Below are 25,168 nucleotides of genomic sequence, written 5' to 3'. Positions count from 1 at the left end.
TAAATTTTAAATCTTAATTTTCGAAAATTACTAAGATTTTTCAAAAACTATTTTCAAAAATCACTAACTCTTTTTCAAAAATATTTTTTTCGAAAATTCTCTCTCTCCCATCTTATTCTATTTATTCATTCATATCCTAACATCTCATCTCACATCTCTTCCATCCTCACAGTTGTGTTTCTTCCATTATATTACATTCTTTGTCTCCCCCTCTTCTTCCACTCACACAGGGATCCCTATACTGTGGTATAAAGGATCTCCATTATTATTATTACTTTTCTGTGTCTTCTTCTTTGTCATATGAGTAGGAGCAAGGATAAGAACATTCTTGTTGAAGCAGATCCAAAACCTGAAAGGACTCTGAAAAGAAAATTAAGAGAAGCTAAAATACAACAATCCAGAGATAACCTTTCAGAAATTTTCGAACAGGAAGAGGAGATGGCAGCCGAAAATAATAATAATATAAGGAAGATGCTTGGTGACTTTACTGCACCTAATTCCAATTTACATGGAAGAAGCATCTCCATTCCTGCCATTGGAGCAAACAACTTTGAGCTGAAACCTCAGTTAGTTTCTCTGATGCAGCAGAACTGCAAGTTTCATGGGCTTCCATCTGAAGATCCTTTTCAGTTCTTAACTGAATTCTTGCAGATATGTGATACTGTTAAGACTAATGGAGTAGATCCTGAAGTCTACAGGCTCATGCTTTTCCCTTTTGCTGTAAGAGACAGAGCTAGATTGTGGTTGGATTCTCAACCCAAAGACAGCCTGAACTCTTGGGATAAGTTGGTCACGGCTTTCTTAGCCAAGTACTTTCCTCCTCAAAAGCTGAGCAAGCTTAGAGCTGATGTTCAAACCTTCAGACAGAAAGAAGGTGAATCCCTCTATGAAGCTTGGGAAAGATACAAACAGTTGACCAAAAAGTGTCCTTCTGACATGCTTTCAGAATGGACCATACTGGATATATTCTATGATGGTTTATCTGAGCTATCAAAGATGTCACTGGACACTTCTGTAGGTGGATCCATTCACCTAAAGAAAATGCCTGCAAAAGCTCAAGAACTCATTGACATGGTTGCTAATAACCAGTTCATGTACACTTCTGAAAGGAATCCTGTGAATAATGGGACGCCTATGAAGAAGGGAGTTCTTGAAGTTGATACTCTGAATGCCATATTGGCTCAGAATAAAATATTGACTCAGCAAGTCAATATGATCTCTCAGAGTCTGCATGGAATGCAAGCTGCATCCAACAGTACTCAAGAGGCTTCTTATGAAGAAGAAGCTTATGATCCTGAGAACCCTGCAATAGCAGAGGTGAATTACTTAGGTGAACCTTATGGAAACACCTACAACTCAACATGGAGAAATCATCCAAATTTCTCATGGAAGGATCAAAAGCCTCAACAAGGCTTTAATAATGGTGGAAGAAACAGGTTTAACAATAATAAACCTTTTCCATCATCAACTCAGCAACAGACAGAGAACTCTGAACAAAATGCTTCTAATTTAGCAAATCTAGTCTCTGATCTATCTAAGGCCACTGTGAGTTTCATGAATGAAACAAGATCTTCCATTAGGAATTTGGAAGCACAAGTGGGCCAGCTGAGTAAAAGGATCACTGAAATCCCTCCCAGTACTCTCCCAAGCAATATAGAAGAGAATCCAAAAGGAGAGTGCAAGGCCATTGAAATAAGCAAAATGGCCGAACCCAATGAGGGAGAGGAGGACGTGAATCCCAAGGAGGAAGACCTCCTGGGACGTCCAGTGACCAACAAGGAGCTTTCCTCTGAGGAACTAAAGGACTCTGAGGCTCATCTAGAGACCATAGAGATTCCATTGAACCTCCTTATGCCCTTCATAAGCTCTGATGAGTATTCCTCTTCTGAAGAGAATGAGGATATTACTGAAGAGCAAACTGCTAAGTTTCTTGGTGCAATCATTAAGATGAATGCCAAATTATTTGGCATTGATACTTGGGAAGTTGAACCTCCCTTGTTCATCAATGAACTAAGTGATCTGGATCAACTGACATTGCCTCAGAAGAGACAGGATCCTGGAAAGTTCATAATACCCTGCACCATAGGCACCATGATCTTTAAGGCTCTATGTGACCTTGGTTCAGGGATAAACCTCATGCCCCTCTCTGTAATAGAGAAACTGGGAATCTATGGGGTGCAAGCTGCTAAAATCTCACTAGAGATGGCAGACAGCTCAAGAAAACAGGCTTATGGACAAGTAGAGGACGTGTTAGTAAAGGTTGAAGGCCTTTACATCCCTGCTGATTTCATAGTCCTGGATACTAGAAAGGAAGAGGATGAATCCATCATCCTAGGAAGACCTTTCCTGGCCATAGCAAGAGCTGTGATTGATGTTGACAGAGATGAAATAGTCCTTCAATGGAATGAGAACTCCCTTGTGTTTAAAACTCAAGGATCTCCCTCTACAACCATGGAGAGGAAGCATAAAAAGCTTCTCTCAAAGCAGAGTCAACCCAAGCCCCCACAGTCAAACTCTAAGTTTGGTGTTGGGAGGCCACAACCAAACTCTAAGTTTGGTGTTGGAGAGTCTCAACAAAACTCTGCACATCTGTAAGGCTCCATGAGAGCCCACTGTCAAGCTATTGACATTAAAGAAGCGCTTGTTGGGAGGCAACCCAATTTCTATTTATCTAACTATATTTTTCTTAATTATATGTCTTTGTAGGTTCATGATCATGTGGAGTCACAAAATAAATAGAAAAATTGAAAACGGAATCAAAAACAGCAGAAGAAAAATCACACCTTGGAGGAGCATCTGTCTGGCGTTCAGCGCCAGAACAGAGCATGGTTCTGGCGCTGAACGCCCAAAATGGGCAGCTTCTGGGCGCTGAACGCCAGAACAGGCATGGTTCTGGTGTTCAACGCCAGAAATGGCACACAAATGGGCGTTGAACGCCCAAAATGGCCACCAACCTGGCGCTGAACGCCCAGAGTTGAGTACAAAGGCATTTTTACATGCCTAATGGGTGCAGGGATATAAATCCTTGAACACCTCAGGATCTGTGGACCCCACAGGATCCACTCAGGATCTGTGGACCCCACAGGATCCCCACCTACCTCCACTCACTTCTTCTCACCACTCTCTTTCACACAACCCCATAAACACTCTTCCCTAAAAACCCCTCACCAATCACCTCAATCTCTCTTCCCCACTAAACCTTCACCACTCACATCCACCCACTCTTCCCAATAAACCTACCTCATAAACTCCACCTACCTTCAAAATTCAAAACCAATTTCCCACCCAAACCCACCCATATGGCCGAACCAATACCCCACCTCCCTACCCTATATAAAGCCCTCCATTCTTCTTCAAATTCACACAACACACCCCTCTACACTCCTCTTGGCCGAAACCACATCTCCCTCTCCCTCTCCATATTTCTTCTTCTTCTTCTTCTATTCTTTTGTTTATTGCTTGAGGGCGAGCAATATTCTAAGTTTGGTGTGGTAAAAGCATAGCTTTTTTGTTTTTCCATTACTATTGATGGCATCTAAGACCGGAGAATCCTCTAGAAGAGGGAAAGGGAAGACAAAAGCTTCCACATCCGAGTCATGGGAGATGGAAAGGTTCATCTCTAAAGCCCATCAAGACCACTTCTATGATGTTGTGGCCAAGAAGAAGGTGATCCCCGAGGTCCCTTTCAAACTCAAAAGAAATGAGTATCCGGAGATCCGACATGAAATTCAAAGAAGAGGTTGGGAAGTTCTAACAAATCCCATCCAACAAGTCGGCATCCTAATGGTTCAAGAGTTCTATGCTAATGCATGGATCACAAAGAACCATGATCAAAGTAAGAACCCGGATCCAAAGAACTATGTTACAATGGTTCGGGGGAAATACTTAGATTTTAGTCCGGAAAATGTGAGGTTAGCGTTTAACTTGCCCATGATGCAAGGAGATGAACGCCCCTACACTAGAAGGGTCAACTTTAATCAAAGGTTGGACCAAGTCCTTATGGACATATGCGTGGAAGGAGCTCAATGGAAGATTGACTCCAAAGGCAAGCCGGTTCAACTAAGAAGATTGGACCTCAAGCCTGTAGCTAGAGGATGGTTAGAGTTCATTCAATGCTCAATCATTCCCACTAGCAACCGGTCTGAAGTTACTATAGACCGGGCCGTCATGATCCATAGCATCATGATTGGAGAAGAGTTGGAAGTTCATGAGATTATATCTCAAGAACTCTACAAGGTGGCTGACAAGTCCTCCACCATGGCGAGGTTAGCCTTTCCTCACCTCATTTGCCACCTATGTAATTCAGCTGGGATTGACATAGAGGGAGATATCCTCATTAAAGAGGACAAGCGCATCACTAAGAAAAAGATGGAGCAAGCAAGAGAGCCCATTCATGGAGCTCAAGAGGCGTATGAAGCTCATTTCCATGAGATCCCTGAGATGCCTCAAATGCACTTTCCTCCACAAGATTATTGGGAGCAAATCAACACCTCCCTAGGAGAATTGAGTTCCAATATGGGACAACTAAGGGTGGAACATCAAGAGCACTCCATCATGCTTCATAAAATAAGAGAAGATCAAAAAGCAATGAGGGAGGAGCAACAAAGACAAGGAAGAGACATAGAAGAGCTCAAGGACATCATTGGTTCCTCAAGAAGGAAACGCCACCATCACCAAGGTGGATTCATTCCTTGTTCTTATTTCTTCTGTTTTTCGTGTTACGTGCTTATCTATGTCTGTGTCTTCATTACATGATCATTAGTAGTTAGTAACTTTGTCTTAAAGTTATGAATGTCCTATGAATCCATCACCTCTCTTAAATGAAAAATGTTTTAATTCAAAAGAACAAGAAGTACATGAGTTTCGAATTTATCCTTGAACTTAGCTTAATTATATTGATGTGGTGACAATGCTTCTTGTTTTCTGAATGTATGCTTGAACAGTACATATGTCTTTTGAAGTTGTTGTTTAAGAATGTTAAATATGTTGGCTCTTGAAAGAATGATGACTAGGAGACATGTTATTTAATAATCTGAAAAATCATAAAAATGATTCTTGAAGCAAGAAAAAGCAGCAAAGAACAAAGCTTGTAGAAAAAAAAAGAAGAAAAAAAAAGGGGGCGAAAAAAAATAGGAAAAAAAATAGAAAGAAAAAGAAAAAGCAAGCAGAAAAAGCCAATAACCCTTAAAACCAAAAGGCAAGGGAAAATAAAAAGGATCCCAAGGCTTTGAGCATCAGTGGATAGGAGGGCCTAAAGGAATAAAATCCTGGTCTAAGCGGCTAAACCAAGCTGTCCCTAACCATGTGCTTGTGGCGTGTAGGTGTCAAGTGAAAGCTTGAGACTGAGCGGTTAAAGTCAAGGTCCAAAGCAAAAAAAAAAAAGAGTGTGCTTAAGAACCCTGGACACCTCTAATTGGGGACTTTAGCAAAGCTGAGTCACAATCTGAAAAGGTTCACCCAATTATGTGTCTGTGGCATTTATGTATCCGGTGGTAATACTGGAAAACAAAGTGCTTAGGGCCACGGCCAAGACTCATAAAGAAGCTGTGTTCAAGAATCATCATACTGAACTAGGAGAGTCAATAACACTATTCGAAATCTGAAGTTCCTATAGATGCCAATCATTCTGAACCTCAATGGATAAAGTGAGATGCCAAAACTATTCAAGAGGCAAAAAGCTATAAGTCCCGCTCATATGATTGGAGCTATGTTTCATTGATAGTTTGGAATTTATAGTATATTCTCTTCTTTTTATCCTATTTGATTTTCAATTGCTTGGGGACAAGCAACAATTTAAGTTTGGTGTTGTGATGAGCGGATAATTTATATGCTTTTTGACATTGTTTTTAGTATGTTTTTAGTAGGATCTAGTTACTTTTAGGGATGTTTTCATTAGTTTTTATGTTAAATTCACATTTCTGGACTTTACTATGAGTTTGTGTGTTTTTCTGTGATTTCAGGTATTTTCTGGCTGAAATTGAGGGACTTGAGCAGAAATCAGATTCAGAGGTTGAAGAAGGACTGCTGATGCTGTTGGATTCTGCCCTCCCTGCACTCAAAGTAGATTGTCTGGAGCTACAGAACTCGAAATGGCGCGCTTCTAATTGCGTTGGAAAGTAGACATCCAGAGCTTTTCAGCAATATATAATAGTCCATACTTTGGCCAAGAATAAATGACGTAAACTGGCGTTCAACGCCAGCCTTCTACCCAAACCTGGCATCCAACGCCAGAAAAGGAGCCAAAACCAGAGTTGAACGCCCAAACTGGCACAAAAGCTGGCGTTCAACTCCAAGAAAGACCTCTACACGTGAAACACTCAGGCTCAGCCCAAACACACACCAAGTGGGCCCAGGAAGTGGATTTATGCATCAATTACTTACTCATGTAAACCCTAGTAGCTAGTTTATTATAAATAGGACCTTTTACTATTGTATTAGGTATCTTTGATCAGTTGTATGCTATCTTAGATCACAATAAGGGGCTGGCCATCTCGGCCATGCCTGGACCTTCACTTATGTACTTTTAACGGTAGAGTTTCTACACTCCATAGATTAAGGTGTGGAGCTCTGCTGTTCCTCAAAGATTAATGCAAGTACTACTGTTTTCTATTCAATTCATCTTATTTCGCTTCTAAGATATCTATTCGCACCCAAGAACGTGATGAAGGTGATGATTATGTGTGACGCTCATCACCATTCTCCCCTATGAACACATGCCTGACAAACACTTCCGTTCTACATGAAATAAGCTAGAATGAATATCTCTTAGATCTCTTAACCGGAATCTTCGTGGCGTAAGCTAGAATGATGGCGGCATTCAAGAGAATCCGGAAATTCTAAACCTTGTCTGTGGTATTTCAAGTAGGATTCAATGATTGAATGACTGTGACGAGCTTCAAACTCGCGAGTGCTGGGCGTTAGTGACAGACGCAAAAGAAGGGTGAATCCTATTCCAGCATGATCGAGAACCGACAGATGAATAGCCGTGCCGTGACAGGGTGCGTGAGCATATTATTCACTGAGAGGAGGGGATGTAGCCACTGACAAGGGTGATGCCCTTGCATAAAGCCAGCCATGGAAAGGAGTAAGACTGATTGGATGAAGATAGCAGGAAAGCAGAGGTCCAGAGGAACGGAAGCACCTCCATTCACTTATCTGAAATTCCTACCAATGAATTACATAAGTATCTCTATCCCTATTTTATTATATCATATTCGAAAACACCATTATCACTTTATATCTGCCTGACTGAGATTTACAAGGTGACCATAGCTTGCTTCATACCAACAATCTCCGTGGGATTCGACCCTTACTCACGTAAGGTATTACTTGGACGACCCAGTGCACTTGCTGGTTAGTTGTATCGAAGTTGTGAACCATGGTATTGGCACCATGTTCTTGGCGCCATTGCTAGGGAAAGAAAGAGCCAAGAATTTTACATCATTAAAGTGTAATCACGATTACGCGTACTAAGTTACTCACGTTGCTAGGGATTGTTTGAGCCTGGACATCACAATTTCGTGTACCATGTATGCATATGAAATTATATAAAATTAGGTTGAATATATGCGAAATTGAAGTCAAATTGATGAAGCGGTGTGCTTGGAAGTAGCTTTGGTGGCTGAACTAGTTGAATTGGTGACATTGGAACTTGGAGGCTTGTGTGACAAGAGGTCTTGAGGTGTTTTGTGACTAGGGAGGAATCGACCAAGGTATAGTTTTGGTTTCTCGTAGTTAATATATAATGTTGCGTGAAAACTTAGGTTAATGGTTATTGAGAATTGAGAATTTTTGGAATGGGTTGGTAAATTTCAGGTCTAATGGTTTGAGTGTTGGAATAATTGAGAAGTGATGAATGATGCACAATGTGTAGGAGTGTATAAGTATTGAAATTTGGTATGATTGATTTGGTTTAGTTTGAGTGTTTTGAAGTTGGGGGGTTCTTAGCAACTTTTGGTGAAAACTTGTTTTTGACCAACTTCAATGAGTCAAAACCTGGCTTTCGGACTCCCAAATTTTGTGAAGCTTATTTTAAATGAAAATTGGGTCCGAGAAGCTTATAACGTTTGAAAAACGGGTTAAAAATTATTTTTAACGAAAAAGTTATGTGTATATGAATTTTTGGTATAAAAACAAAATTTTGTAGAAAACCAGGAATTCTGGTATGTGTGCATACGCACACTATCATGCACACGCACAGATCAGGGCATTTGGAAAGACTCGTGCATACGCACGAGGGGTGTGCGCACGTACACCTTGGGGATTTTACAAGTTGTGCGTACACACACCATGATGTCTATGCACACAAAGGGAAGCTCATCTAGTGCGTGTATACGCACAGCAATGATGCGTATGCATGATTCCCTGTTTTGCACTAAAACACTGTTTTTAATTATTTGACCTTCTCGGCAAACTTGTAAACTTCCGTAACCCTTGTTTAAGGTCCGACAACCTGTTTTTAGGCATGGAAATGAGTGAGAACTTATGGATCAAATTAGATTGACATTTTGGGTGAGATTGTAGACTTCAGCTAATGAATTTTGATGAAAGCCTATGAGTAATGAGTTTACGAAATACTAAATTGAGATAAGACTTGAATGTTGAGTTTAGCGATGACTGAGTATGGCCGGATTGGCTGATATGTGAATGTTATGATTGGCGATGACTGAGTATGGCCGGATTGGCTGACATGGCGAGGTCTGGGTGTGATCCCGCTTGTGCGTTACCTAAAAAATTGTGTTGGCGCTTGCACCAGGCAAGGACGGAGGTTCCATCCCGCTTGCTCGTGGTTGTGGTGTCGTTATGGGGACAGAGGTTTTATCCTGTCCGTAGTGAGGACGGTGGTTTTGTCCCGCTCACGAGTTTGGCAAGTTGAGGATAAAGGATTCCCTTTCTTATCATGGTATGGATGTGGGAAAGGTGGAAAGACACTCTCCTTCGTATTATTTTTTCCATATTTTTCTCTGGTTGCAAGGTGGAAAGGCACACTCCTTTGATGTGGAAAGACACACTCCTTCGAGGTACCTCCAGGAGAAGGTGAAAAGGCACTCTCCTTCGTTTATGATTTTTCTGGGGATGCGCAACCAAGAGACCATATCCAGATTAGCTACCAGATGTGTCGAGTTCTGGCAGTTCAACCGAACGTGAGCTTACAGCAAGTAGGATTAGACATTCATCATATGCATTTGTATATTTTGTATGAGTTTGCCTTTGTTTTGGCTTGCCTAATTGCTTATCTGTAGTTAACTGCTACCTGATCTATTTGCTGTAACTGCTATCTATACCTGTGCTTTCTTTGTCTGTTTTGTATGTGTCTGTATTCTGGAGACTCCTCATGTGGTGGAGGTGTGATGAGGGTTGTTCTATACATAGTGGTTGGAAGATTTGAAGGAGACAGAAAGTGAATAGTTAGCTTAGAACTGGAATCCCTTATATAGATTACCAAAAAATTTTTGGTTTAGTATAATCTTTAAGTCAAAATCTGAGTGTCAAATTTCTAAGAATGCCTCAGCCTTTTCCGAAACCTTATATATTATCTATCTGGGCACCTTTACCATACTGAGAACCCCCGGTTCTCATTCCATATGCTGGTCGAGAGGCACCTCGTTGAGCGTCTGGAGACTCTCCGTGCAAGTGAAGATTTCATCTTGGGCTGTTATATTTTGTACTTAGGTTATGTGTATATATATATATATATATTCTCCACAGTATATATATTGTATTTTGTCCCTCTTAGAGGTTGACTTGGAGAAATAGGATTTATATTTTTGTCTTTTGGGAAACATTTTGGCGTGTATATATGTATACGTATCCTTTGGCCGGCCTTTGCTTCACAGGTCGAGTTTAGAACTTGATTATACTTATCCGTTTGAACTCTATATATTTGTCTTTTGGTTTTCTGTATAAGCTTTTAGTCTTATCGTTTTTCGTGAGCGATGCATCTTCAGTTTTATTTTGATCTCATCCTTTTCTTTCAAGGCTCCTAGCTATATTATCCTTGTTATATATGTATGTATTTTATTTTTAGATGTCGTAGCACCTCACAGTCTTTGATTTACATCCTAGGCGTAAAGGTTTGTGTGGTAGGGTACTACATCTAAAACCCTGCAAAAGAACTTCTTTAGTGAATTGACATTTAACAACACAGTAATGAGCATGAAATTCGAAGAAAACATAGTTATCTTATGCAAATTTATAAACACTTATCAGATTTTGAATGATGTGCGGAGTATGAACAAGCTTTTGTATGAAAACCATCTTTTAAAGCACAAAGAAAAGAATGACCAATGTGTTTAATAAGAATACTTGTACCATTCCCAATTTTAAACTGATCCAAGACCTGAATATTCAGAAGATGCAATTAGATTTGACTAATAAAGTGTAACATGGTGAGATGCACCAGTGTCTGGATACCAATACGGATCAGAGACGGTAGACGGAACAACAATGTAGGCAGTAGGATTATGAAAATGGATGTTGCTAGAGGAGGTGTGGATGAAGTGGATGGAGGTTGATTGAGTAGATGAAGTGGAACCAGATGCTGTAAAAGAGGTATGAGTTCCTCGAGTATCTTGATTCACTGATAGATGAGGGATTTTGTAGTTGAATATATGGAAGCAATGCCAAGCTATATGGTCAATGCGACCACAAACTTGACATTGTGGCCTTGGAGACTGATAAAAAGATCTCCCTCCTCTGCAAATCGACCTCCAGACCTACCTCTTCTTTGAGAATTAGTGCCTCATATTGAATTTGGCATAAAGGGAAAAGAAGTGTGAGTATAATTGGCCAGAACGAAAAATTCTCTCAGGCTTTCAAAATTTTTGAACCATATCATCATGAGTAAGTACCATGGTTTTAACCTCAGATAGACTATATAGCTCAGGCTTTGAAGTGACAGTGGTTAGCATCACTTGATAGTCCTCACTAAGACCTTCTAAAATTGCATCAATGTGTTTATCATGAGTAAGAGGATTACCTAATGCAGCCAAAAAGTCTGCTACAGCTTTCATCTTGAAAATATAATCCGTAGTTGTATTACCATTCTTTTTTATGATTTTTAATTGTACTTTCAATTGTTTGATTTTGCACTTTATTGATTTTGAGAAGTAATATTCAATCCTTCCCCAAATTTTATAGCTGTAATTGCATCTCACCATCTTGTATTTGAAGACCGGATCTATTGAAGCAAGAAGCCAAGAAACCAGATTGTAATCATCCTGTCCCAATTTTTGTACTACTGAGTCTCAATCCTAACTGCTTGATTTTCAGGAGAGTCAAATTGAGGTGGAACACGATCAAAATACAAGTAGTCTTCAAATTTCTGGCCTTTTATGGCCAAAATTGCTTATTATTGCCATGTCTTCTGATTGTTTTCTTCAAGTTTATCACCAATTGGATTGAAAGGTCTTTATTTAAAAGAAATTTGCAGAAATTGAGCAAGAATGGTTGGTTGAATATTTGTAAAGAGATTATTATTGACAACTGAATTGTTAGAATCTTCATTAGAAGAAGCTATGAATCTTTTGCCTTAAGCTCTTGATATCATGCAAACTTTCTAATAGAATTGAATAAAGGAATAATAGAAAAGAAAATGAAACAGAAAAGGAAAGAAAAGCAGAGTTTAAAAACTGAGAAAAAAAGAATTGCTTGCAGTGCAAAGTAACTCATCAAAAAACGAAAACTGAACTCTTAACCTCTATGCACAGCACATATATATACATAGCAAGTCTCAGACTCGGTCAATCCTTGACAGAAAATTAACCACCAAAAGTAACTAACTGACCTAGCAAATAACTAACTAGTCTTGCATAATTAAGTTTGAAGTTCTCGAAATCTCCTCACTAATCACACTATCCTTTTCAAGAAGGGAATACATCCATGGTAATCAATCATGAAAAAAAAAAAGAGGAATGCTAGGGAGCCAGTAATTTTGGTGTTTTGTAACCATCAATTGGCCATCAATAACGTTTCTAATGGTGTGAGATTACATCTAATGGTGGGAAATCACTCACTTTTGTTTTGATGGTTAAGTGCTGGCCAGAAAACACAAAAATTGCTGGCCCCTAGACTTTTCCAAAAAAAAAAATTATTTCTTTAAATTATCAAATTAAAGAGTGACTCCGTATTTTTCAAATGAGTATAACTTCTAATTATAAAGTTATTCAATCTTAAAAAGTCAGCAATATGCGATTATTTAATTTCATGATTATTTACAAAAAAAAAAATATTAAGAGATGGTCCAACATTAAAATATTTCCTTTGTTTCTAATGTTTGGTGTAGAGAGATAGATGGTGTTTCATATTTGAGTTTACATTTTACAATCTAATTATTAATTCAAATATGGTTTATTCAAGTGTACATAATTTTGTGGTTGACTCCTAATAACCTCCTTTGCAAATCTTCTCTCATATGAAATTGATATCTTTGGTTATTATTAGAGTGAGAGAGAATTGATAAGGATCGTCGTAAAGTATGTGTATGCGTGTTTTTTTTTTTAATCTTCTTTACTTGACATGCTGAATTTGGTAGCAAAACAATTAAAGAATAATTTTATGATGAAGAGATATTTGTGTAAAAAAAATAAAAAATAATATATATGATTTATCTTAAACATTTTTATAAAAAGATATTTAATTATTTATAAAAATAAATCTTAATTTTTTTTATCATAGCTTAGAAGTAGGGATGGCAAACAAGTCTAAACTTGCCGAGTCGGCCTGCGTAACCCGCCAAAAAAGACTGGTCGAACTAAAAGATTGAGACTGCCAAATAGCAAAATCACGCCTAACTCGTACCACTTAAACCGCGGATTTTGGCGGGCTTTGACAGGGTAGAGCGGACTTTTCCGCCGGGTTTATTATTTTTTTGGTAAGGGGGTACTTTTGCAATTTTTTGCCAAAACCCAACTTCTTCCGACCCAACTTACAAAAAAAATGAAGATGAAAATTGAGTGTTTTGAATTATATTTATTTTGCTTTAAAGACAATATTTATAATTATATTTATTTTGTTTTAGAGACAATATTTATAATTATATTTATTAGGTATTTATAATTACAAACACTTTAATATTTTTGAATATAAAAATTATAATTTTTTTTATGTTTTAGAAGTTATAAATTTATTAAAATAATTATAAAATTATATATATTATTTAATAATTAATAATAATAAAAAAAAAAGAAAATTTGGTAGGTTTAGTCTGCTATTCCACAATTAAACATGATGGGATAGAATTTTAAAATCGGCTCACTAAACAAAATGAAATAGGTCAATCCTCTATAAAATAGACTTTAACACATTGTTTGGATGGGGTGAATATGGAAGGAAAGAAAATGTGAAGAAAGAAAATGGATGGAAATGTGAGTTTTTTGTTGTTTGGATGAGGAAGGAAAATAGAGTGGAAAGAAAAAAATTGATGTGGGACCCATAAAAATGTTTTCTTCTCAAGGATGAGATGAAAATGGAAGAAAAATATGTAATAAGTATAAAATTACCAATTTATCCTTTGATTAATTAAAAAAATAAAAGATATAAGAGTATTAATGTAATTTCTTCTATTATAATTTTTTCTCCTCTCACTTTTTTTTCTATCCAAACAAAAAAAATTTTTTTTCTCTATTTTCTTTTCATTTATTTTCTCTTTATCCAAACAACACATAAAATAATCCATTTTTTCTTCTATTTTCATTCCTCTCATTTTTTTTCTTTCATTTTCTTTTCTTCCATTTTCTATTATCTATCCAAACAAAATGTAAGCGAAATAAAATGAAATGGGATGGACTTTCTCGCTTCCTAACCCTAGTTACAAGTGATACAACTTAAAGAAGATAAGACTCGATGCAATAGGAAAATAAATTAAAGATCGCATTAGAAAAAATAAAATAGAAAAAATAAAATAAAATAAAATAAAGGGCATCATATCATGGACAGAAAAAGCATATACACCATTAGGGGAAGAAAACTCAAAAGTGAGTCACAAGCAATAAAAAGAAAAATTGTATCACATCTAGTGATGATAGTACAACTAAATCAGCTCTTAATAAAATAATTCTCTGAGTTAGGTGTAGCCGTGTGGCCCTATAAGCAATATGCAAAACATGATGATTAATATATAAATTATAAAAGATTTTATATCAGCCATCAAGCACAGAGATACATATAGCTAGGTGGCGGCCACCATTATTCATTTATTATCAGGCACCTTATTAAGAGCGAAGTGATTATTATGATGTTTAAAAGTATTTGTTTAATTTATTAAAAAAATTAAAAATTAATATTTAATTTTAAAAATATAAAAACAAATAATTATTAATTTTTTAAATTTTATCGTAAAATATAAATTAAATAAAAATTAAACATTAAATTATAAACACCATAAAATCTACCTACTTAAAAACAACATGTAAACAAACAGCTAGAACCCAAGAAGAATATTAGAATTAAAAAATTAATACCCAGGTTTCAAGAGATACCAGTGGACTGTCTAGACTCATAGGATAGGGAGGAATAAAATAAATAAAAATAATAAAGGATGACTTATCAAATCCCAAACCATCCAATCTTGTTTCGAAAGCTCAAACCCATCAAACAAAACCAGCTAACCTATAATAAAGAAAAAAACAAAAAATAGAATTTACTTTCTGAAATTTGCCTCATCTGTAATTTATTCCTAACTAGCTTTAAAAAAATTGTAACTATTTATTCCCAATTATCTTAGAAGAAAATATAGGGGAAAATTCGTTTTTGAAACCATGTGATAATATTAGTAATAATATGAAATTGTATATCTATTCCAAAAGTAGTTTAAAGAATTAATAAATAAATGAAAACATGATAATTAATTTGTTTCCAATTAGTGGTATGTGCTTCTATGAAGATAGGCGTTGTTGGTTTGCACATAGCTTTCAAAGGTCATCTATGGTGAGTTCGCGTTGAAAATTTCTTGCTTCCATCCCTTGCGTGAAAACGTGGACTCTAATTATCTAATATATATAAATAAAAAATTAAAAAAACTCTATTATGCCACGTCATCGTCACTCTCTAATCCATTTATATATACTAGAATAAATGTTCTCATTCTCCAATTAACTCATACACACTCCAAATCAAAGAATAAACCTTTCAAATTCTCTTTGATTTCTATTCAAACTACCTGACACATCACATTTTTCAAAATGGAGGGTCTTATTCCTTTTGTTTACAAGGCTATAATGCAATACAAGTATGGTAATGAAGGTGTTGCTTCAGGAACATGGATTTGTGATTCACCTTCGTATTCATACATGAGGCTACCGGGTGATTCGGGTAGGTTTCAAAACCCTACTTCTGCTTCTACTTCTAGTGTTACCCAGGTCATTTCTTCTTCTAGTGTCCAATCTTCTCATCAAGGATTGACACACCGTCGAATCGCCGCGTAAATATGAAGATGAAGATGAAGATGAAGGCTTAATTCAAGTGTTCCAAGTTTGTTTCTTAAGATAGAAATGTTGGGGAAGAAAGTAAAGGGGTCCTCAATTCATGCTTTTTGGTTAGTGGTATAAATTTGTGCAAAGTGTAAATATTGGTTTATGATGCTCCAAAAAAATAAATAAAAAAAAAAGCTTGTGTTAATCTTGTTACCAAAAGGTATATGTAACTATGATGTGTTCGGTCTTAGACAAATTAAACTGAAGAATGTATATGTTGTTTTAATGTTCTTAATTGTGATTTCAATACTTCTTTATATATTATTCTTCTGAGATTTTTGTAGCCATTTAAAATTGTTAGAATCAGGAGGCAATGCTTGTTTTTTAAAGTTAAGTTCTTTGATCTAATCAATATTTTAATATTCATTTTTAATAAATTTAAACTTTGAAAGTGAATTAAATTTAATTAATAAAATATGTAATAATTATTTATAAATCACATATACTGATATACCATAAAAATACTCGATCCTGTAATTTTATAGAGCACCGTAGTATTTTTCTTATCTTTATAATTTCTTTAAATTTTCAATCAATTGTGTAAAGAATGACTTTCTATCAAAATGATAAATGGATTTTATTTAGTTCAATATTTTATATTACATGCGTGCTAAAATTTTAAACAAATAATTTGAGTCCAATGTATATATGATTGGTGGATTGTTTATTTTTAAGCCTACTACGAAGTAGAAGCAAGTTGATCAAACATTAGGTTTTTTTTTTTTTGGGTGACTAAAACATTTGGGTTATTATCATCCAAGAAGATAATCATTAACAAACACATATTACGTTTGGGTTATTAAGACATTTGGATTTAACATACAAATATTACGTTTGGTGAACGGTGGTGATGGCGACAACAATGTAAATGCCTTCACCAAATATAAACGACATTCGTGTCAATAACCTAATCCAAATAGAAAAATGTTTAGTCAATTCTTATCCTAATTTATTTCTTTTACTTTTTTTTTTTATATCAGATAGGATAGAAGAGAGTAACCAATATACTATAGACGAATGGCTCTCGAATCTTGTGATTTACAATCCCATTTTGACCTTTATCCATTTGAAGAAAACCTAGTATCTCCCCCCGCAAACGAAATAATATAAGTTTCAAATAGAATAATAAAGAAATGACATATATGCGCATTGTAATCGCTTCACTTCTTACCTTGGAATGACTCGGGTAATAGAAAGGCATCTTTTAAATCGGTGCATACATGGAAACTAGATTCACTCCAAGAAATCCTATGGCAGCAGTTTATTAGCGGCTGTTTTGAAAGCGTTGCGATTTATCAATTACTGACAATTGCTACGACGGTATACATGACCCGGCCCACACTCCCACAGCAGCTAAATGTATTGTTTCGTCGCGGTTTGTTCAGTGCTCTCGGCAGTTAATAATAAGGGAAACAACATCCCTAAAAACAGAAGAGGACGTAAAATGAAAGGAAATTAAAAAAAAAAAAAAAAAACCAAAAAAGTAAGGGTGTGTTTGGAGTTCAGAGAAGCTGGATTGAGTGTGTTTTGTCGATTTTTAGCAAATCGATGGTGGTTCGATATCTAATGATCTAGGAGCGAAACCTACTACTCTGTGCAAGTACCAATTTTCTAGAAGCGTATCAAAGCATCTTCGATCAGACTAAATTTGAAAATTAAAATAAAATAAATTTATGAATTGACAAATAAAACTCAGAAATTAAAGTTTTGAAAACTAAAACAACAATTTTTAAAGAAATTAAAGAAAAAACAATAAATTGCCTTCGTTTGAATCAAAGGACTTCAACATGTAAAATTTAAACGTAGAAAGATAAATTCAACAATAAAAGCAAAGAACACTTAATAGATAAAATCAATTGAAATGTTAAATTTACAGGAAAATAATTTGAAAGAATAAAGAAGGTAGAAGGAACCCTACAGAAAAGTTACTCGATTGCAGACTTAGGAATTCCCTGAGATGTGAGTGTGCTTGAGTGTTTTTCCGAGTAAAAGTTCCAACACCTTTTCACTGAAATTTCCTAGTATTTATAGGCTAACCTTACATAACGGTTAATTGGATCACATTAATTACAATTAATTATAATTAAAATAAATTACAACTTTGAAACACAACCGCCCTTGGTAACTGTTTTCGCTACACGATTATAGATATTCCCTATGTGACTAATTATCCATTAACCTTCTCACTTCGTTGACCACTCGACTAAATCTCTGAAAGTCCTCCTTCAAATCGAATCTCCCTCTCGACTTAGCTTCTTCGATTCGACAAAGCAATTGGAAACAATTCCAACGTCAGCAACTCCCAAACTTAGCCTCCTAAGCACATTTTCTCGAAAAACCTATACTTAACATTTCTCGATTTGACTCTTTCCGATCGAAATTAATTTTTCGATTAACAAATTGCCCCCTTGGATTAATGTGGTTTCCTTTGGAATCATTATCGAAAAGCAAAGCACTTAATCCAAAAACGTCAGTTTTCAAATTAATAATAATTATCGTTTAAACCTTCCATTATCACCAGTCCACTCGACACGTCTCCCAAGAGTCACGCCTTCTCTCTCCACCATTCCATCTTCCTCAAGAAGTTACCTCTTTTTGCATTTTCTTCTATAGTAACGGTTACAATAACACTTTAGATCCACCATTCTTACCTTCATTCAATTTTCTTGAATTCCATCATTCTCTAAGCTTTCTTTACAACCTTGAATCTCTTCACAAAACTTTTCAATCTGAGAATGGCTGGCTCTTCCTCACAAATCACATCTTCTGACAAAGGTAAAGGCCATGCATCAACACCACCACCTCCACCAGCTCTTCGCATTCTCAATCAGATTGATGATGAAATCATTGATGATCCTCACATTCAGTCTAGTGATAATAGGATTTTAATTCCTTTCACAATCGAAACTGACACACATTGCTTCCTCGGACCAATTGAATCTCTGGAAAAGGTGAACAGAAAATCTCTTTCTTTTCCCAATGCTGAAGGGGAAGATTTGCTAATAAACTAATCTTTCAATATTTCACATTTTATCAACCAAAAGACGTTCAGAAATAACCCAAAAATCAATCCACGGGGATATGACTTTACAGCCTGGTACCGACGTCTCGAACCCACCAAAAGTGCCAGTTGGGGAGCTCTAGGGATTCATGAACTGCTGAGACTCTCTCATTTTTCTTTGACTACACATCCTTGGATGACCGGGGCTGTTACATGCTTCTGGAACAGAACCACCAATAATTTCTACCTTCCTTATGGAATGATTGGAATGTCTCTTCTCGATGTAGCCGCAATCACTGGACTTCCCATCAATTCACCAGATTATACTTCTGAAATGCGACCTGAACGTCAATACAACGTCGTTCTGAGTAGTTCTTACAGTGATTTCATCACCCATAACATGGTAGAGAAGGTATAAGAATCACCAATAATGAACATGTAGCTTTCTTATTCTACTGGTTAAATGCAATTCTATTTTGTTCTCATAGCGTCCAAATGTCAAAACTTTACCTCTCTTTGGCTATACTTCTCCACGAAGGTAAAACTTTCAACCTGGCTAAGCTTCTTTTGGGGCACATCTTCGAAGAACTTGGCCAATTTGTTTGTGACCTACGAGATAACAAAATAATAAGTGCAGGAGGCCCTCTATGGCTTCTTCAATTTTAGCTCAATGCCATCTTTGAGAATTTTATGACCAAACCCGAGAGTGGTCATACTGACAAGCAGTATATTGAAGGGTTTTAATTATCTACATACAAACCCAATTTCCCAAATGTACAATCAGACGAGGATAGGTTTTGGACTGTTTTCACCATTTTTCATTCTTGTAAAAATTTTGAGAATGAACAACTGAATTTCACTCCTTTTTTACGCCACAACCGAGGCCTTGCCTAGTTAGATCATTTGCTTTTTCCAAACTCAAATGAAGCAAGTGAACTTGCCAATCGAAGTTGGGCACACCTATTAGCCGTTCAGGTAATCCCCACAGGATTATCTTTACAAAAAAAAAAAAAGGAAATATTCAAGATAACTTTGTATGCTCCTCACCTGTTGGTGCACGAAATTGTGATCATCAATGGCGCCAACAACTTGGTACGCACAATTGTAATCTCAACTCTTTATCATAACTCCGCATAACTAACCAGCAAGTGTACTGGGTCGTCCAAGTAATAAACCTTACGTGAGTAAGGGTCGATCCCACGGAGATTGTCAGCTTGAAGCAAGCTATGGTCATCTTGTAAATCTCAGTCAGGCGGATTCAAATGGTTATGGAGAATTGATAATTAAAATATGAATAAAACAGAAAATAAGATAGAGATACTTATGTAGTTCATTGGTGAGAATTTCAGATAAGCGTATGAAGATGCTTTGTTCCTCCTGAACTTCTGCTTTCTTATTGTCTTCATCCAATCATTCATACTCCTTTCCATGGCAAGCTGTATGTTGGGTTTCACCGTTGTCAATGGCTACCTCCCGTCCTCTCAGTGAAAATGGTCCAAATGCACTGTCACCGCATGGCTAATCATCTGTCGGTTCTCGATCATGTTGGAATATGATCTATTGATCCTTTTGCGTCTGTCACTACGCCCAACACTCGCGAGTTTGAAGCTCATCACAGTCATCCCTTCCCAAATCCTACTTGGAATACCACAGACAAGGTTTAGACTTTTCGGATCTCAGGAATGGCCGCCAATAGTTCTAGCCTATACCACGAAGGTTCTAATATGAGATTAGAAACCCAAGAGATACACATTCAAGCTTGTTTTCATGTAGAACGGAAGTGGTTGTCAGGCACGCGTTCATAGTTGAGAATAATGATGAGTGTCACGGATCATCACATTCATCAAGGTGAAGAACGAGTGTATATCTTAGAGAAGAAGTAGGCGTGAATAGAATAGAAAACAGTAGTGCTTTGCATTAATCCATGAGGAACAGCAGAGCTCCACACCTTAATTTATGGTGTGTAGAAACTCCACCGTTGAAAATACATAAGAACAATAGGTCTAGCCATGGCCGAATGGCCAGCCTCCCCAAAGATGAAAAGTTTTCCAAGATCAAAAGTATCTAAAAAAGTATGAAAATACAATAGCAAAAGGTCCTATTTATAGAAAACTAGTAGCCTAGGGTTTACAGAAATAGGTAATTAATGCAGAAATCTTCTTCCGGGCCCACTTGGTGTATGCTTGGGCTGAGCATTGAAGCTTTCACATGTAGAGACTTTTCTTGGAGTTAAACGCCAGCTTTTGTGCCAGTTTGGGCGTTTAACTCCAGCTTTTATGCCAGTTCTGGCGTTTTGACGCCAGAATTTTTATGCTGACTTGGAACGCCGGTTTGGGCCATCAAATCTTGGGCAAAGTATGGACTATTATATATTGCTGGAAAGCCCAGGATGTCTACTTTCTAACGCAATTGAGAGCGCGCCAATTGGGCTTCTGTAGCTCCAGAAAATTTACTTCGAGTGCAGGGAGGTCAGAATCCAACAGCATCTGCAGTCCTTTTTCAGCCTCTGAATCAGATTTTTGCTCAGGTCCCTCAATTTCAGCCAGAAAATACCTGAAATGAGAAAAAAACACATAAACTCATAGTAAAGTCCAGAAATGTAATTTTTATTTAAAAACTAATAAAAATATAATAAAAACTAACTAAAACATACTAAAAACTACCTAAAAATAATGCCAAAAAGCGTATATATTATCCGCTCATCACAACACCAAAATTAAATTATTGCTTGTCCCCAAGCAATTGAAAATCAAATAGGATAAAAAGAAGAGCATATACAATGAATTCCAAAAATATCTTTGAAGATCAGTCTTAATTAGATGAGCGGGGCTATTAGCTTTTTGCTTCTGAACAGTTTTGGCATCTCACTTTATCCTTTGAAGTTTAGAATGATTGGCATCTATAGGAACTCAGAATTTAGATAGTGTTATTAATTCTCCTAGTTCAGTATGTTGATTCTTGAACACAGTTACTTTATGAGTCCTGGCCGTGACCCTAAGCATTTTGTTTTCCAGTATTACCACCGGATACATAAATGCCACAGACACATAACTGGGTAAACCTTTTCAGATTGTGACTCAGCTTTGCTAGAGTCCCCAATTAGAGGTGTCCAGAGCTCTTAAGCACACTCTTATTGTTTTGGACCACGACTTTAACCGCTCAGTCTCAAGCTTTTCACTTGACACCTTCACGCCACAAGCACATGGTTAGGGACAGCTTGGTTTAGCCGCTTAGGCTAGGATTTTATTCCTGTGGGCCCTCCTATCCACTGATGCTCAAAGCCTTGGATCCTTTTTATTTTACCCTTGCCTTTTAGTTTAAAGGGCTATTGGCTTTTTCTGCTTGCTTTTTCTTTCTCTTTTTTCTTCCCTCTTTTTTTTTTCGCCTCTTTTTTTTTCGCATATATTTTTTTCTTGCAAGCTTTTCACTGCTTTTTCTTGCTTCAAGAATCAATTTTATGATTTTTCAGATTATCAATAGCATTTCTCCTTTTTTAATCATTCTTTCAAGAGCCAACAATTTTAACATTCATGAACAACAATTCAAAGATATGCACTGTTTAAGCATTCATTCAGAAAACAAAAAGTATTGCCACCACATCAAAATAATTAAACTATTTTAAAATTCGAAATTAATGTACTTCTTTTTCTTTTTGCAATTAAAAACACTTTTTATTTAAGAAAGGTGATGGATTCATAGGACATTAATAGCTTTAAGGCATAGACGCTTAGACACTAGTGATCATGTAATAAGGCACAAACATAAATAAAACACAAAGTATAATTTTTGAAAAACAGAAAAATAAGAACAAGGAAATTAAAGAACGGGTCCACCTTAGTGATGGCGGCTTGTTCTTCCTCTTGAAGATCTTATGGAGTGTTTGAGCTCCTCTATATCTCTTCCATGCCTTTGTTGCTCCTCCTTCATGACTCTTTGGTCTTCTCTAATTTCATGGAGGAGGATGGAATGCTCTTGGTGCTCCACCCTTAATTGTCCCATGTTGGAACTTAATTCTCCTAGGGATGTGTTGATTTGCTCCCAATAGTTTTGTGGAAGAAAATGCATCCCTTGAGGCATCTCAGGGATTTCATGATGAGGAATTTGCTCATGCTCTTATCCATGAGTGGGCTCTCTTGTTTGCTCCATCCTTTTTTTAGTGATGGGCTTGTCCTCATCAATGAGGATGTCTTCTTCTATGTCAATTCTAGCTGAATTGCAGAGGTGACAAATGAGATGAGGAAAGGCTAACCTTGCCAAAATAGAGGACTTGTCCACCACCTTGTAGAGTTCTAGGGATATAACTTCATGAACTTCTACTTCCTCTCCAATCATGGTGCTATGGATCATGATAGCCCGGTCTATAGTAACTTCAGACCAGTTGCTAGTGGGAATGATTGAGTGTTGGATGAACTCCAACCATCCCCTAGCCACGGGCTTGAGGTCATGCCTTCTTAGTTGAACTGACTTCCCTCTTGAATCTCTCTTCCATTGAGCGCCCTCTTCACAAATGTCTATGAGGACTTGGTCCAACCTTTGATCAAAGTTGACCCTTCTAGTGTAGGGGCGTGCATCTCCTTGCATCATGGGCAAGTTGAATGCCAACCTTACATTTTCCGGACTAAAATCTAAGCATTTCCCCCGGACCATTGTAAGCCAATTCTTTGGGTCCGGGTTCACACTTTGATCATGGTTCTTGGTGATCCATGCATTGGCATAAAACTCTTGAACCATTAAAATTCCGACTTGTTGAATGGGGTTGGTGAGAACTTCCCAACCTCTTCTTCGAATCTCATGTCGGATCTCTGGATATTCACCCTTTTTGAGTTTGAAAGGGATCTCGGGGATCACCTTCTTCTTGGCCACAACTTCATAGAAGTGGTCTTGATGGACCTTTGAGACGAATCTCTCCATCTCCCATGACTCGGAGGTGGAAGCTTTTGCTTTTCCTTTCCTCTTTCTTGAGGTTTCTCCGGCCTTTGATGCCATAAATGGTTATGGAAAAACAAAAAGTAATGCTTTTACCACACCAAACTTAGAAGGTTTGCTCGTCCTCGAGCAAGAGAAGAAAGAAAAGAGTAGAAGAAGAAAATAGAGGAGATGTAAGGGGTTTTATGATGGATGGATGTGGATTGGTGAAGAGATTATGGAGAAGAGGGTAGGATTTGATAGGTGAGGGGTTTTTTTGGGGAAGAAGTATTGAGGTGTGAAGAAGGGAGAGAGAGATGAGGCAGGTGGGGGTCCTGTGGGATCCACAGATCCTGAGGTGTCAAGGATTTCTCATCCCTGCACCATGTTGGCATGTAAACGCCCCTTTGGTTGCCAATCATGGCGTTAAATGCCAGGTTGCTGCCCATTTCTGGCGTTTAACGCCAGCTTTTCTCCCCTTTCTGGCATTTAAATGCCAGCTCTGTGGCCATTTCTGGTGTTAAATGCCCAGAATGGTGCCAGACTGAGCGTTTAACGCCCATTCTGCTACCCTTACTGGCGTTTAAATGCCAGTAAACTTCTCCTCCAGGGTGTGCTGTTTTTAATACTATTTTTACTTTTTCAGTTGTTTTTGTCACTTCACATGATCATCAACCTACAAAAAACATAAAATAACAATAGAAAATAAATAGATATGATTAAATAAAATTGGGTTGCCTCCCAACAAGCGCTTCTTTAATGTCAATAGCTTGACAGTGGGCTCTCATGGAGCCTCACAGATACTCAGAGCATGACGATGGCATCCCAACACCAAACTTAGAGTTTGAATGTGGGGGTTCTATTTGACTCTGCATTGAGAGAAGCTTTTCATGCTTCCTCTCCATGGTTACAGAGGGATATCCTTGAGCTTTAAACACAAGGGAGTCCTCATTCACTTGAAGGACCAATTCTCCTCTGTCAACATCAATCACAGCTTTTGCTGTGGCTAGGAAGGGTCTGCCAAGGATGATGGATTCATCCTTACACTTCCCAATGTCTAGGATTATGAAATCAGCAGGGATGTAGTGGCCTTCAACCTTTACCAAGACATCCTCTACAAGTCCATAAACCTGTTTCCTTGAATTGTCTGCCATCTCTAGTGAGATTCTTGCAGCTTGTACCTCAAGGATCCCTAACTTCTCCATCACAGAGAGTGGCATGAGGTTTATACTTGACCCCAGGTCACACAGAGCCTTCTCAAAGGTCACGGTGCCTATGGTACAAGGTATTGAGAACTTTCCAGGATCCTGTCTCTTCTGAGGTAATCTCTGCCTAGTCAAGTCATCCAGTTCTTTGGTGAGAAAGGGGGGTTCATCCTCCCAAGTCTCATTACCAAATAACTTGGCATTTAGCTTCATGATTGCTCCAAGGTACTTAGCAACTTGCTCTTCAGTAACATCTTCATCCTCTTCAGAGGAAGAATACTCATCAGAGCTCATGAATGGCAGAAGTAAATTCAATGGAATCTCTATGTCTCAGTGTGAGCCTCAGATTCCCATGGTTCCTCATTAGGGAACTTGATAAACCACTACTTTTTGGTTTATCTTGTGCTAATTTGAGTGGTTTTTATCAGCTTTTCACCCACTTATTCATATGATTTGCATGTTTTACATTTTCCTTCCTGATCTTGTGCTATGATTGAAAACATGTTTCCTGGGCCTTTAAATTGCTAATTTTAAATCCTCTCTTATTACCATTCGATGCCTTGATATGTGCGTTAAGTGATTTCAGG

The 25,168-nt window shown here is 37.3% G+C and overlaps 1 non-coding gene across 1 annotated transcript; it reads right to left on the bottom strand.

Moving 5' to 3' along the window:
• Nucleotides 1-834: 834 nt before the first annotated feature.
• LOC112745469 (small nucleolar RNA R71) lies at nucleotides 835-942 on the bottom strand. The gene has a single exon (XR_003173397.1). It is a non-coding gene; the product is annotated as a small nucleolar RNA R71 (small nucleolar RNA).
• Between the last annotated feature and the right edge of the window lie 24,226 nt (nucleotides 943-25,168).

Source organism: Arachis hypogaea, chromosome 14 (genome assembly GCF_003086295.3).
Source record: "Arachis hypogaea cultivar Tifrunner chromosome 14, arahy.Tifrunner.gnm2.J5K5, whole genome shotgun sequence".
NCBI lineage: Eukaryota > Viridiplantae > Streptophyta > Magnoliopsida > Fabales > Fabaceae > Arachis > Arachis hypogaea.
The sequence above is the reverse complement of the archived record's forward strand: the minus strand, read 5'-3'. Positions and strand labels throughout refer to the sequence as shown.